Source organism: Fukomys damarensis, unplaced genomic scaffold (genome assembly GCF_012274545.1).
Source record: "Fukomys damarensis isolate Sample0158 unplaced genomic scaffold, DMR_v1.0_HiC HiC_scaffold_12, whole genome shotgun sequence".
Lineage (NCBI taxonomy): Eukaryota > Metazoa > Chordata > Mammalia > Rodentia > Bathyergidae > Fukomys > Fukomys damarensis.
Genome location: NW_022900924.1, coordinates 42,455,615 through 42,468,347, shown reverse-complemented (window position 1 = coordinate 42,468,347; position 12,733 = coordinate 42,455,615). Strand labels below are relative to the sequence as shown.

Sequence of the window (12,733 nt, the reverse complement as noted above, 5' to 3'; positions counted from 1 at the left end):
ATAATAATAATAATAATAATAATAATAATAATAATTATTATTATTATTGAGCCCCTTCACGCTGGATAGAGTTCATAATCTAGTTAGGAAGAAGTTGCACAGTGGTATCAGGTAAGTAACAACCCAAGACAGTATAGGATTAAGTCCTAGAGAATGATATTGCTAATTGTCTCTAATTTCAGAAAAATTTTGTGGGCAGTAGCAATCGGGGAAGTCTTCAGTAAAAAGAAGCTGAATTTCTTTCTTATTTCTTTATTTTGGTGGTGCTGGGGGACTGAACATACGTCTCTGCTCACATTCTAGGCAAGCACTGAGCTACCGCCTCAACCTCACAGCTGACTGTAGGTGGAGTAGGAGACTAAGGAAGGAGTGGCCTTTCCCACCCAAGAACTACAGGAGCAAATTCTTGGGTCAAGCTCCAGATGTCTGAGGTAGTATAACCAACTTGGAGTCGTAAAAGGTGGGGCTGGGTAAATAAGGAGAAGCACAGCATGAGGAGAGTTTCTGGTTCCTCCTGAGAGTCTGTAGGAATTGAAACATTTCTGGAATTTTCTAAAGGAAATGGGATTTTCATCAGAGTGTTAATCCACAGAAACTGTATATAATAGGTAAGAGAAGAAGGAAAGGTCTGATGGGAAATTCCTGCTAGAATGACGTGTGAAGTAAAAAGTGCTGGATTCACAAAGGCTCAGAAGTAAAGCACGTTGTGGGAAGCTGTGTCAGGTATTACCTGTCATTCCAGGTGAGGTGACAAACACTCCCAGGCAGTTAACCAGCACCACATAACAACCACTGAAAGGGTGGTAGATGTGCTTCTTTTTGTAAATGTGTTAATGTAAGTCTGTGCTAGTTATACTTGTGAGACATGTTCATTCTCAGGGGGGAAATCTAGTTTGATGTAACAAACATTTCAGGTCTAACAGACGAAGCAAAGAGACATCTTTCTTGATCAGAGTATGTTGGACCATCAGTGGAGCACACTGGACCATCAGTGGAAAGCTGTGAGCTTGTCATGGTCAAGATTTGTGGCTCATTGGTTTTGGTACTTATAGGTAAGTGTCTAAAAAATAAATATTCAGTATGTGTTTGTTAAGTGAATTAATAAGTTAAAGGCCAATGACTGAGTAGCTAGGGAAAAATATCTAGGTTTAGACTATCATTGATATCTATTGATATAGAGCAAAGCATATTGAATGATTATAGTAGATCCCAAACTCAGAAAGACCAGTGAACTTCACCCTTTAGGTCAAGGACACTCGCCTTTGCGCCTCCCAGAACTCTTCAGGGTCAATCTGACAGAGCCTTGCTGAGAAGGTGCCTTAATTGTTTCTACAACCATGGGGCTGGTGAGGTGGTTACTCAGAATCTGCAACTTTCCACTTTTCTACTCTTTTCAAAATCTAGTAGATTGTAGACTGTTCCACTTGAAAAGAAGTTTCCTTCTGATTAATTCTCATTCCAAGATTTTCAGACCAGACCTTATAGGCAAAGAAAAACAGAGTTTAGGTGAGCTTTTCTAGAACTAGACAGGATTATATATTTTATCATCTTGTGAAAAATTTCATTAGGACAGCACCATATTACTGTATTGGTGTCTTACCTTGAAAGTTCCGTGAACAGATATGAATTGTGTGCTGAATTATACGAACTCAGGTTGTATGTATTTTGTTTTCGGGCTATTTTCAGAACTGAAACTCACAAGTATTTAGAGAATTGGGATCGATAAAAATCTCTTTTTTGAAAGGTGAGAAATTAGGTACAACATAAATATGTTCTGCATCTTGATTTTTAAAAAACTGCCTTTCAATAACTTAATATTACCTTTGTATGAACCAAATGTGACATTTTATGGTGTTCTATCACTTCTTTTGTGAAAAATGGACTGAAAAAAACCAACAAATAAGCTTAGTTGTAAGATTGTTAAAACCATTAATTATCATTGAGGCAACCTCCAACACAATGGATTTTGGGTTCCTAGTGCTACACAATAGAGCAAATTAGTGATCAAGGGCATTAGTTTTGTAATGCTTTATCTGCTAACATCACGAAGAACTTTCACTGCTTATGGTTAGATGTTTTGAGGGGCTTTATTATGAAAATAACTGCACTAGGTAAGTGTTCCCTAATGGTTGCTTCATAGATTTTGTAGGCTAAAACAGGCATAGCGTCAGTGGCAAACCTTTATGGTTACATTGCTTTCCTGTTATAATTTGTACTGAACTACAGTGCTGGAATCACACAAACAGCCTAAGTTTAGGGACTGTTAGAGAATCAGCATCTCCGCAAGTATTTTTTACTGAGAGACCTTTTTATGGTGGAAAATGCAGTTTATTGATTACACTGTTCTCATACCAAGCACTTGCAAAAATTTAGTACCTGGAAATAACTCGACTTCTCTGGAGCAGTTAGTTTGTTTTATAATCTTGTGGGCATTCTGAGTTATATAGACCCCCCCCAGTTTATTATTTTGTCTATTCTTGGCTTCTCTTTGGCTAAACATTACGCTTCCTTTATACCTTGTTATAATGCATATATTTTAAGTTACCTTCAATCTTTTTGAACAGAAGGAACAAAAGAGGATGTAAAACATAATGGTTCATGATTACAAGATTAGTTTTGTGATTAGATAAGAAATAGATAATCTGATGTGAAGATTATCCTTACCCACACCACAGTTACATGTATATTTTCCTTACTTTACAAGGACTATAAATGAATATGAATTTGTAGGAGTAAGAGATTCACTAGAAAAAGACAAAATGATGAGTAAGGCAGGATGTGAAAGGAAGAAAAACGTGAGCAAGGAAACATGCTGAGTGAAAGAGAAGGAAACAAAGGACTGTGTTCTGGAAGGTTGCAAGAAGAATTGGGAATTGAGAAATACTAATTCAAAGAAACTTCTGTCTGGGAAGCAGCAAGAATGTAGCTATTTCTTTTTTTCTGTTGTTTTTTTTTTTGAGACAGGTTCTCACTATGTAGTTGAGACTGACCTGGAACTCACTATGTAGCCCAGGTTGGTCTTGAACTCAAAGTGATCCTCCTGCCTCAGCCTCCCGAGTGCTGGGATTACAGGCATGCGCCACCATGTCCATCATTACTACTTTCAGGGGTTAGGCTGAGTATCAGATTCTATTGACAGCTTACCACTCAGAAAGCTGTGGAAGCTTCATGGTAATAGCAATCGCAGAGAACAGGTAGGTAGGAGGGAGTCTTGGCTGACCTTGGATGGCAAATAGCAAACACATTGTTTCTTTCTTTCTCATGGAGGCTTCCAAGGGATTGGAGATGGACTGAGGTGGGTGCATGGGATGGTTTGGGGTTAAACCCTCCTGCCTCAGCCTCCTGAGTGCTAGGATTGCAGGCATACACCTCTGCACCTTGCCAATTTTTTTAGATATCAAGAAAAAAGATCTTAAGTCACTAAGTTGCTCAGGCTAGGCTAGAACTTGTCATCCTCCTGCCTCAGCCCACTAGAGTGCTAGAATTACAGGCAAGTGTTACCGTCTTTCTAGATTTTTTCCCAATTCAAATGCTCTCTGTCTGTCTCATGCATGCTGTCCACATTCTCTCTCTGTTTTCTTTTCTGAGCCTTTCTTTGCCAGTGCCCCAGGCAAGTGCTGAGGCTGCCAACCCAACCATTCTGCACTTTCCGTCAGTAGGCATTCCCACAGTGCCACATATCTCTCCAGGTACTTTGTACATACACTGGAATCATGTCATTGTTTGCTGGGAGCTCTGTTATGTCTGTCTCCCCCCGTGAGACTATTCTAAAGGGCAGCAACTCTGTGAAACTCGTTAAGAGCTCAAATACTTGTTGACTTGACTAAGGATGAAAAGTAAACACATTTTAAGTGACCAGGGAGAAACAAGGATTCTTCAAGAGTGATAAATGGAACTTTTAAGAATAAAAAGGAGATAAAAGAAGATAAGAAGACTAAATGAAATAAGTGTTTTCTTGCACAGCATTAATTTAATCAAAGATTTGAGAAACTACTTGATGGCACACACACGTCTGGTGAGGTCACTTGATTCCCTCTGGATAATTCATACTAAAATCCAGCATAAATCCAGCATTATAATCAACCTGTTATTGACAGTTGTATGAGGCCCATTCATAAAATCATAGTGAGCACTTTCCTGGTATCCACAGTATTAGACTCTGGCTCTTTCCCTTCCCTATCACCTCTGCCACTATTTAATTAGGCAACAAATATTTCCTGAGCATTTTGCAAATTATTCTCATTGCACTAGGTACCCATGTGAATGTCCTTGTAGGCCACGCCCTCAGAATTTATAATTCAGGATTAATTGGTAGTAAATTAGAGTTAGGAACAGAAGTTCCGCTGTGCTATGGCATAGGAATGTGACTGCAGATAATAATAATGTCATGTAAATTTTGAAAAGGTAAAGGAAGGGCTTTTGAGAGTTTTCACCATAAAGAAATGATATCAGAGGAGATAGATAGACAACCTGATTTAAATATTATATGTATACAAATATTAAAACATTACCCCATCAATACATATTTTTTTTTGTTGTTTGTTTGTTTTGTTTTTTGAGACAGGGTCTCTCACTATGTAGTTGAGACTGACCTGGAACTCATTATGTAGCCCAGGTTGGTCTCGAACCCACAGTGATCCTCCTTCCTCAGCCCCCCTCCCGAGTGCTGGGATTACTGGTGTGTGCCACCAGCCTGGCCCCTTTGTTTTATTTTTCTGTATCAGTTAAATAGCAAAAAGGTTAAATTCAAGATCTGAGGCACTGCCTCAGGATTGAATTAATAACAGTAACAATTGTATGTGTGTTATCCTGGATAAATGAAAATGTTGCAGATGGAAATGTGCAGGACAGTATTAACTATACTTATGCAGGCAATGACAGATACAGAAAATAAAGAAGGTTTATAGGAAGATAAAGTTTAGAAACTCTTGGTTCTGTCGCAGCCAGCGGAAGACCTATTTGTTCCCAGACCAGGCTTTCAATCATTCAGCTGAGGTGTGGTAACGTGGGGTGGGGCGGTGCTTCCTGGCTGTCACCACAGACACACCCAGTGACCTTGCATGAAGAAACATCCTGTCTGCACAAAAGGAGATTGCACTTTGTCCATTTAAAGCAGAGTGATGGGGTTGTCTGTGAGTGTGTGTGTGTGTGAGTGCTGGAGAAGTTATGTGTGTTTGTTGGATCGCTTAGTTCACTTGATTTTTATCCAGTTATGAATATAGGTAAAATTGTAGGTTCAACTCCCAGAGGTGATTGTTAGTTTAACCCAGAGGAAAGTCTTTGTGCCCTGACCACAGATTGTACCTCCAGCCATGAAATGCAACAAGAGAGAGCAGATAACTCAGTGGAATCACTTCCAGCATGACCAGAAAAGTTGACCCAGTCACATAATGGTGGATAAGTATCATCACTGTGAGTAAAGGAGAGATGACTGTGACTTTCTACCATCACCGTGGGAAGGGTGAAAAACCCTCAATCATACTAGGAAGTTAAGCAACTTTTTCAAATTTACACACATAGCCAGGTGTGGTGGCCATGCCTGTAATCCCAGTACTCGGGAGTCTGAGGCAAGAGGATTGCCACAAGATCAAGGTGAGCCTGGGCTACATAGTGAGACTCTACCTCAAAAAACAACAACAACATCAAATTTACATACATATGTACATGTTTTTCTCTGATATATATATCTATATATATTTCTCTGATATATATATATATATGTATGTACCTTTGCAAAAATATATAAATATCATTTAGCCTTGACTAAACAATGATTTATATAAATAATGAATAGGCTTTACTTACTGAGTAATTAATGACAAATTTATTGGGTCTGAGGTTACCTGAGAATTCTGAATGTCTTTTATTTTTACCCTGTTGAGTTATTTGCTATGTCAGACAGGAAAATATATATATATATGTATGTACCTTTGCAAAAATATATAAATATCATTTAGCCTTGACTAAACAATGATTTATATAAATAATGAATAGGCTTTACTTACTGAGTAATTAATGACAAATTTATTGGGTCTGAGGTTACCTGAGAATTCTGAATGTCTTTTATTTTTACCCTGTTGAGTTATTTGCTATGTCAGACAGGAAAACACAGCTTTTCTTCTGTGCCAATCTGTTGAGCAGTACACTGGGAGAGATGCCAGCTTTTAGTTTTTCTCCATCATTCTTATTCTTAGCTGCACCTGTTGTGTTTTTATCATGTTGCTGTTTAAACTCTGATTCAGTACTTGGTTTGGAGCTTCAGCATTGTTCTTAATAGTTTCCCTAAAATGAAAACTTTGTTACTAACCCTTAAGCATGCTCAGTGCCCCTCAGCATCCCAGTGAAAGCGCTCGTCTATTCCTGGAAAGAACCTCTTTAAGGCCACCTCATGGTCACAACAGCCTCAGAATCTTGAGAGTTCCCAGCAGGGCTTTTTTCTAGAATATATGTTGGCTGAATTTGTGTCTGGTTGAAACCTGGAAGCCTCCTCTTCCTGGATTTCCCTTCCTCCTCTGGCCCTTTCCTGGATACGGAGGAGTCCTTAGCTTTTCCCTGCCCTTGGATCAGAGTCTAGGAAGATGCACCCTGGTGCCTTTCCTGGGAAAGTGGCCGGAAGTACTTTGTATTGTTTAAATGTAAGAATAAAAATCTGCTTCATCAAATGAGGCCACTTGTAGGAAGCTGCAGTTTAGCTATGATGCAATGATCACACCATTAAAAACCATACAACCTTGCAACTAACCCAGAAGTTTTCTTCATAACAGATGTAGTTATTAATACATGATATCTCTGAGAAAATTATTGTGGAATAAAAGACACCTTTGGTGAGTATACAGTCTGGAGCTTGCAGCGTCTCCAGACTTTATCTTCTTTATTCCTCTCTCCAACAAAACAGCATCTCTGGATGAGAGCAGAGCTACAGCATCTGGCTCTTACCTGTCTTTCCTCTCTGTATCCCCAGTTGGTTTCACCCTTCCACCCCTGCAAGCAATTGTCTTTATTTCATCATTTAGACAGAATGAGAATTTTGAAAGCTGATGAATCAACAGAAGCTAGGAAATTATATATGCACACAGTGTGTTTAATAACAGTGCGCAGTCTGATTACTGTAAGTACAATTTTAAAGAAAAAAATCTGTTCAAACAGAGTGGCAACCTTTGTACTCTTAGGCTTATTGGAGTGGAAAAAAATCCCTCTGAGCTATAACAGGGTTTGTGGTACAATATTGATTAATCAGTAATACAAATTAGCTTTGAGCTTACCCTCAAAATGTGGAAAAATATATTTGAATCAGCAAGTAAGACCCTTAGCTCTGGTTCTGTGGTGGCTTAGATGTTTGATAGCCTCAGACATACCTCCTCCTAGCAGTGGTGAAGATTGTTGCCTTACAGAATAACAATAAATTAGTTGACCTCTGCTGTTATACCTTTAAAAAGCCCCTGAAAAAAAAATACCATTTGCTTTAGTTGGCAGTAAATTCAGTGGAGTTTCCCTTCATCTCAGCCATATTTTCTAAACCACTAGACCACTAAATATTCCTTCAAGACTTTCAGTTCATGATAAAATGACACAGCAATTTGGTAATGAATTTATTTAATATTAAGTGCAAGAAACAATTGAGGCTCAAATCCCACAAACCCCAAATCCATGAAATTGTCCTCTTTTGAATGTTTACTTAAAAAAATAAGCGGATGATTTTTAAAAGAGCCATTTCATTCTGGGTTGTACACAGCATGAGCGGTGGAAGCGAGTGTTCCCCTGAGTCCTGTGAGCCGCTCTAGCAGACTGATTGAATGTTAGGGGAGTGATGCGAGAACCCTGGCATACAGCGGTTGGTCAGCACAGGCCATGATCTATGCTGCATTTGCATTTGGAGTCTGAGGTGTTGGCCAGTCTTGTGGGACTGAATTTAACCCTGAGTTGAACTGAAGGACATCAGCTGGTGTCTGCTGGAGAATCTACTGCAGAATTTCTCCTTGTGTGTTGGGGGAGAGGAGGGAAAACCCGCACATCTAGGGTCACAGGTGTGTCCTGCAATGTGAGTACAGTAAGAGCAAGTGGGCTTATTTTCCCCAGTAGCACTTCCATCGCTGGGCCGTTCACATTGGTATGTGCTTGAGGCCTCGCGACCAGAGCACAGCAGCGGCGGGGATAAGGTAGCTGCTGTCTTTCCTGAGCAACAGCTGAGGCCCTGAGACTTGCAGCAGCATTCAGGAAGGGGTGCAGTCAACACAGCATCACCCTCTAACAGGTTCCAGGTGGCTGAGGGGGGCGCCGGGGGACTCTGAGTCAGAGAGTCATAAGAACCAACACTGAAGCTGGACTTTTCCCTCATCTCCAAGGACAGCAGGATTGGTGGGCATGTGTGAAGGCAGTAGCTATTGTGTGGCTGCTGAGGAACAGAGCTAACAGTGTGGGACTCCCTGGGGTTCTGATGGAAGAAGGGACCAAGAACCTGAAGACTGAATCTCTAGCAGGTACCCTGGAGAAGCCTGAGCTGGTAAAGATGGTGTCTGGTGCTTTTTTTTTCTCTTGAAAATCTGGGAAGTGTCTTTAAAAAAAAAGTTGCCCAAGTTGTGGGAAGGGTGGTCCAGTTGCTCAGTAGTGGTCAGGAAGATAACTGTCAGGATGGTGAGTGGCCTCCATCTCTCCCATGGGGACATGGCGAAGTCACTGCTTCATAGTCTGGACCAGTCCAAGGGTTAGAAAATCCGACTTGTGAATATTTTGAAGCTGATCAGTCTTGGGATGTTCAATTTAGCCAACTGCTTAACAAAAACGATATATGAGACTGATATAAATTAACTAGGCTTTGATTTTCTTTGTCCTTTGTTTTTGTGGCTGACCAGGTCCTTTTTACCATTTTTGCGTTTGCCATATCAATTAGGTGACATGCTACTTGTTCTTTAAGGTGTTGGTCATTTGCTTGTTGCCCAGAAGACGATCTTATCTCATATTCATCCAAGGTGTCCATCCTGTGGACTCTTCCTTCTCATATGCTATTTATAAGTGATTATTACTTTGATATCATTTCTAATTTTAGATCAGTTTTAAAAATGAGGGAAGGGCTGGGGATTTGGCCCAGTGGTTCCACTGCTTGCCTCACAAGTGCAAGGTCCTGAGTTCAATCCCCGGTACCAAAAAAAAAGGGGGGAAAATAGAGAGCATGGATGTACAGTGAGTGCATCAGTAACAGGCTTGGCTTGCAGTTAGGGTTTCCTAAAGCCTATGCCTTTGTATGATTCTCTAGTTTTCCAAAGTTAGTTCTATATTATTATTGCTATTCAATTAGCGTGCTTATTACTTAATTGGTCACTAAGCTGCCAATTAAAAGAAGAAAAGATAATTATGTACTAGGAAAATGATTGATTCTATTTCCTAGAAGTAAAATCTATGGGACATTAAAAAAAATTGTTCTGGAAAAAAAAAAAACAAAAAACAAAACGTTCTGCAAGATCAGCAACCCAGACAGGCAAAATGATGCAGCCTCCTGGGAGCCTGAGACAGAGGATCACAGGTTTGAGCCCAGCTTGTGCAACTTGGTGACTTAGTGAGGCACTGTCTCACAGTAAAACTAAAAAGGACTGGGGCTATAGCTCAGTGGGAAAGGCCTGAGTTCAGTCCTCAGGACTAGGAAAAACAGTGACCATCACCTGGGCATTCTGTCACTGTGATTATGTCTATGGGTCAAGAAAATTGCTAACACTAGCCCACAGTTCAGAGAGGATAAGCAAAGCTCCCTGTCAGTCTTCAGTTAGCCAGTGTCAGTTTGGCTGCTTGCCGGTGAGAACCTGGCTAGATCTACTCTTTGGCCAGGTCCTGCCCGCCCATGGTGTGAATCTCTTCTCCAGGGCTGCTCCTCCCCTCGCTGGCCACTTTGGATTCTGCTCGAGCTGGGGAACACTTCACCTCCCCCAGGGGAGCAGGCCTGCGCTGTTGAACTCCGGATGACTACTGGCGGTTAAAGTCAGTGGGATTTCTGGGGGGGAAAAAAGGAGGGAAGTCATTGGATAGGCAGCCCCTAGAGAAGCTTCCTCCCCCAAAACAGTATCCCCCCCACCGTTCCTATATTCAAAAAATCCAATGAGTTAATATTTGCTAAATAGATTTTCAGAACTGTTCTTCATAATTTTAAATGTATATCTATGTACTTCATTCTTCTCTCACAAAATAGAAACCTGTAGAAGCTCCTAGTTTTGTTATTTGGAGTAAATTCCTAATCACAAATGCTATGATGTGAATCTCTCTGAAAGTCCCATGTTGAAATCTAACTGCCAGTGTGATGGGGTTAAGAGGTGAGGCTCTGGGGGTGGAGATTAAGTCCTGAGGGAAGACCCTTTGTGAGTGGGATTAGTATCCGATGCAAGAGGCCTGGAGGAGCTTGTCTGTTCCCACTGCCAAGGAAAGACGCAGAGGGAAGGTAGCATTTATGAAGCAGAGAGTGAGCCTTTCCGTGACACTGAATCTGCTGGCACTTTGATCTCAGGTTTTGCAGCCCCAGAACTGTAAGAAATAATAAGTTTCATTTCTTTATAAGCCACCCAATTTAGTGTTATTTTGTTATAGCAGCCTGAACAAACAAAGACACCAAAGTCAGGGATATATCAAATGTATGTAGATTCAAGGATAATCTTAGATCATGCTTTTTTGGGGGGGAGGTGGCAATAATGCTAAATTCATATTGTAAAATCATACTTGTAAAATAATGCTTGGATATACCTTTTTAAGAATTTAAGGCATGTAAATTCATGGAATTTTTCTAAATAACCATCTGTTGTAGTTAAAATTTAACCAGCATGACTTTACAAAAAAGGAAATTAAATCCAGAAATATCTATGCCCACTCTTAGTAGGATAATTCATGAAAACCGAGAATTCATCAGATTCTAAAATTCCTGGCTCCTGTTACATTGTTATCTTGTTCAGACATACCCTTTACTAATTCAAGAAAAATGCCTCTTCTACCCAAGAGGGAATATAGTTAGTAGACAAACAGGTAGAAAAAAAAAATTATCCCGAATCAAAGACAAGCAAGTGAAAAGAACTTCAAAATAGCATTTTATTCTACTAAAAGAACACAAAGATGTATAGGTTTTTATTGTAACAATTGTCAGTGTTGAAGTGAAATTATGTGCACATTCTTTCTCTTTTTTTTTTCCAGTACTGGGGATCAAACTCAGGACCTTGCACTTGCCAGGCAGGTGCAGCGCCACTGAGCTACATACCTGGCCCCTTGTTCTTTTTTAATTGACCCAACAATTGTACACACTGTGGTTTTCTGATACATGTATACAACATGTCATGATCAAAGGTGGGCAGTTACTATAATCATCAGTTTAAGCATTTATCATTTCCGGGTGTTGGAGAATATTCAAAATCCTTTTTTTCTGGTTGTTTTGAAATATGCAATAAATTACTGGTAATTAGAATCTCTACTATGCTACCAAAAATCACAATTTATTTCTTTTATCAAAGTATTTTTGTACATGAACATCAGCCTCTTTCTGTCCCCTCCTACCCAACATTTCCATCTTCTGATCATCCCTATTCTACTCTACTTCTGTGGTAGAACTTTTCAACCTTTTGGCTTGCACAAAGGAACAAGAGCACACAGTCTTTCTCTGCCTGGCTTATTTCACTTAACATGATGATTTCTAGTTCCATTCATGTTGCTAGAAATGAAAGAATTTCATTTTTCACATCTATTAGTGCAGATTTATGGGTTTATGCAGATTTATGGGTTTTGTTTTGGCAGATATATACCTGGCACAATACACTTAGGTAATTTTTACCCCCATCTCCTCTTGTCCCCCCTGCTCTCTAGTTTCACATTTAAGGGCATTCAATGTGTAAATTTCATTCTTTTTTATGGCTGAGTGATATTCTGTTGTGTTTATGAACCATATTTTCTTTATCCATTCATCCATCAATGGACACTTTGATTTCATATCTTGTCTATTGTGAACAGTACTATGTGTGATGTCCTGATTTTCTGTCCTTTGGACATATAGTTAATATATAATATGGGATAGGTGGATCATAAGGTAGTTTTATTTTTAAGTGTGTGTGTGTGTGTGTGTGTGTGTGTGTGTGTGTGTGTGTGTATGTGTGGTACTGGGATTGAACCATTGAATGTAGGGGCCTTTGCTCTGAGCTATATCCCCAGCCTTTTTCTTATTTTGAGACACAGTCTTTCTGGGCTTGAACTTACAATCTTCCTGCCTCAGCATCCCAGAGTGCCAGGGTTATAGGTATGTGCCACCAGGCTCAGCTTATCTTTATTTTTATCTTTTTCATCTTTATCTTTATTTTTTTTAAGGAACCTCGAAAATGTTTTGACAGGGGCTGTAGGTGTTCATTCTTGATGACACTGTAAATAAAATATGTTCCAAAAGGAATATGGCAACAAGCAACATTAGCCATAAATATAGTCAAATATTAGATCTATTGATTCTACTTTGAGAAATGTTGTTTTTGTCCATGAGCCCACTTGCAGAACAGGGTTCAGGGGCCCGGACTAGGAGGGAAGGTGCGGAATCACCACACAGACTCCGGGGAGCTTTCTGGAAGCTTCCGCTTTATTCAGGAAATGCACAGGCTTATATAGGGTAAGGCGGGGGTGGAGCTAGGGTGGAGTTGGGATATTTGGCACATCCTTATTGTCCACATGTTAGTTTTTGGATTGTATGGTTTAGGGGCTAAAGTGAATGGAGACAGGACTTTAGAGGTGTTTG

At 39.9% G+C, this 12,733-nt stretch overlaps 1 long non-coding RNA gene across 5 annotated transcripts in view; it reads left to right on the top strand.

The window, feature by feature from the left end:
• The window catches only part of LOC104862210, a 54,191-nt gene that overhangs the window by 2,667 nt on the left and 38,791 nt on the right, over nucleotides 1–12,733 (top strand). For all 5 annotated transcript variants that reach the window (XR_004516825.1, XR_004516824.1, XR_004516826.1 and 2 more), the window contains 2 exons: nucleotides 304–431; nucleotides 915–1,052. This is a non-coding gene — a long non-coding RNA (uncharacterized LOC104862210). The remainder of the gene's footprint in view (nucleotides 1–303; nucleotides 432–914; nucleotides 1,053–12,733) is intronic.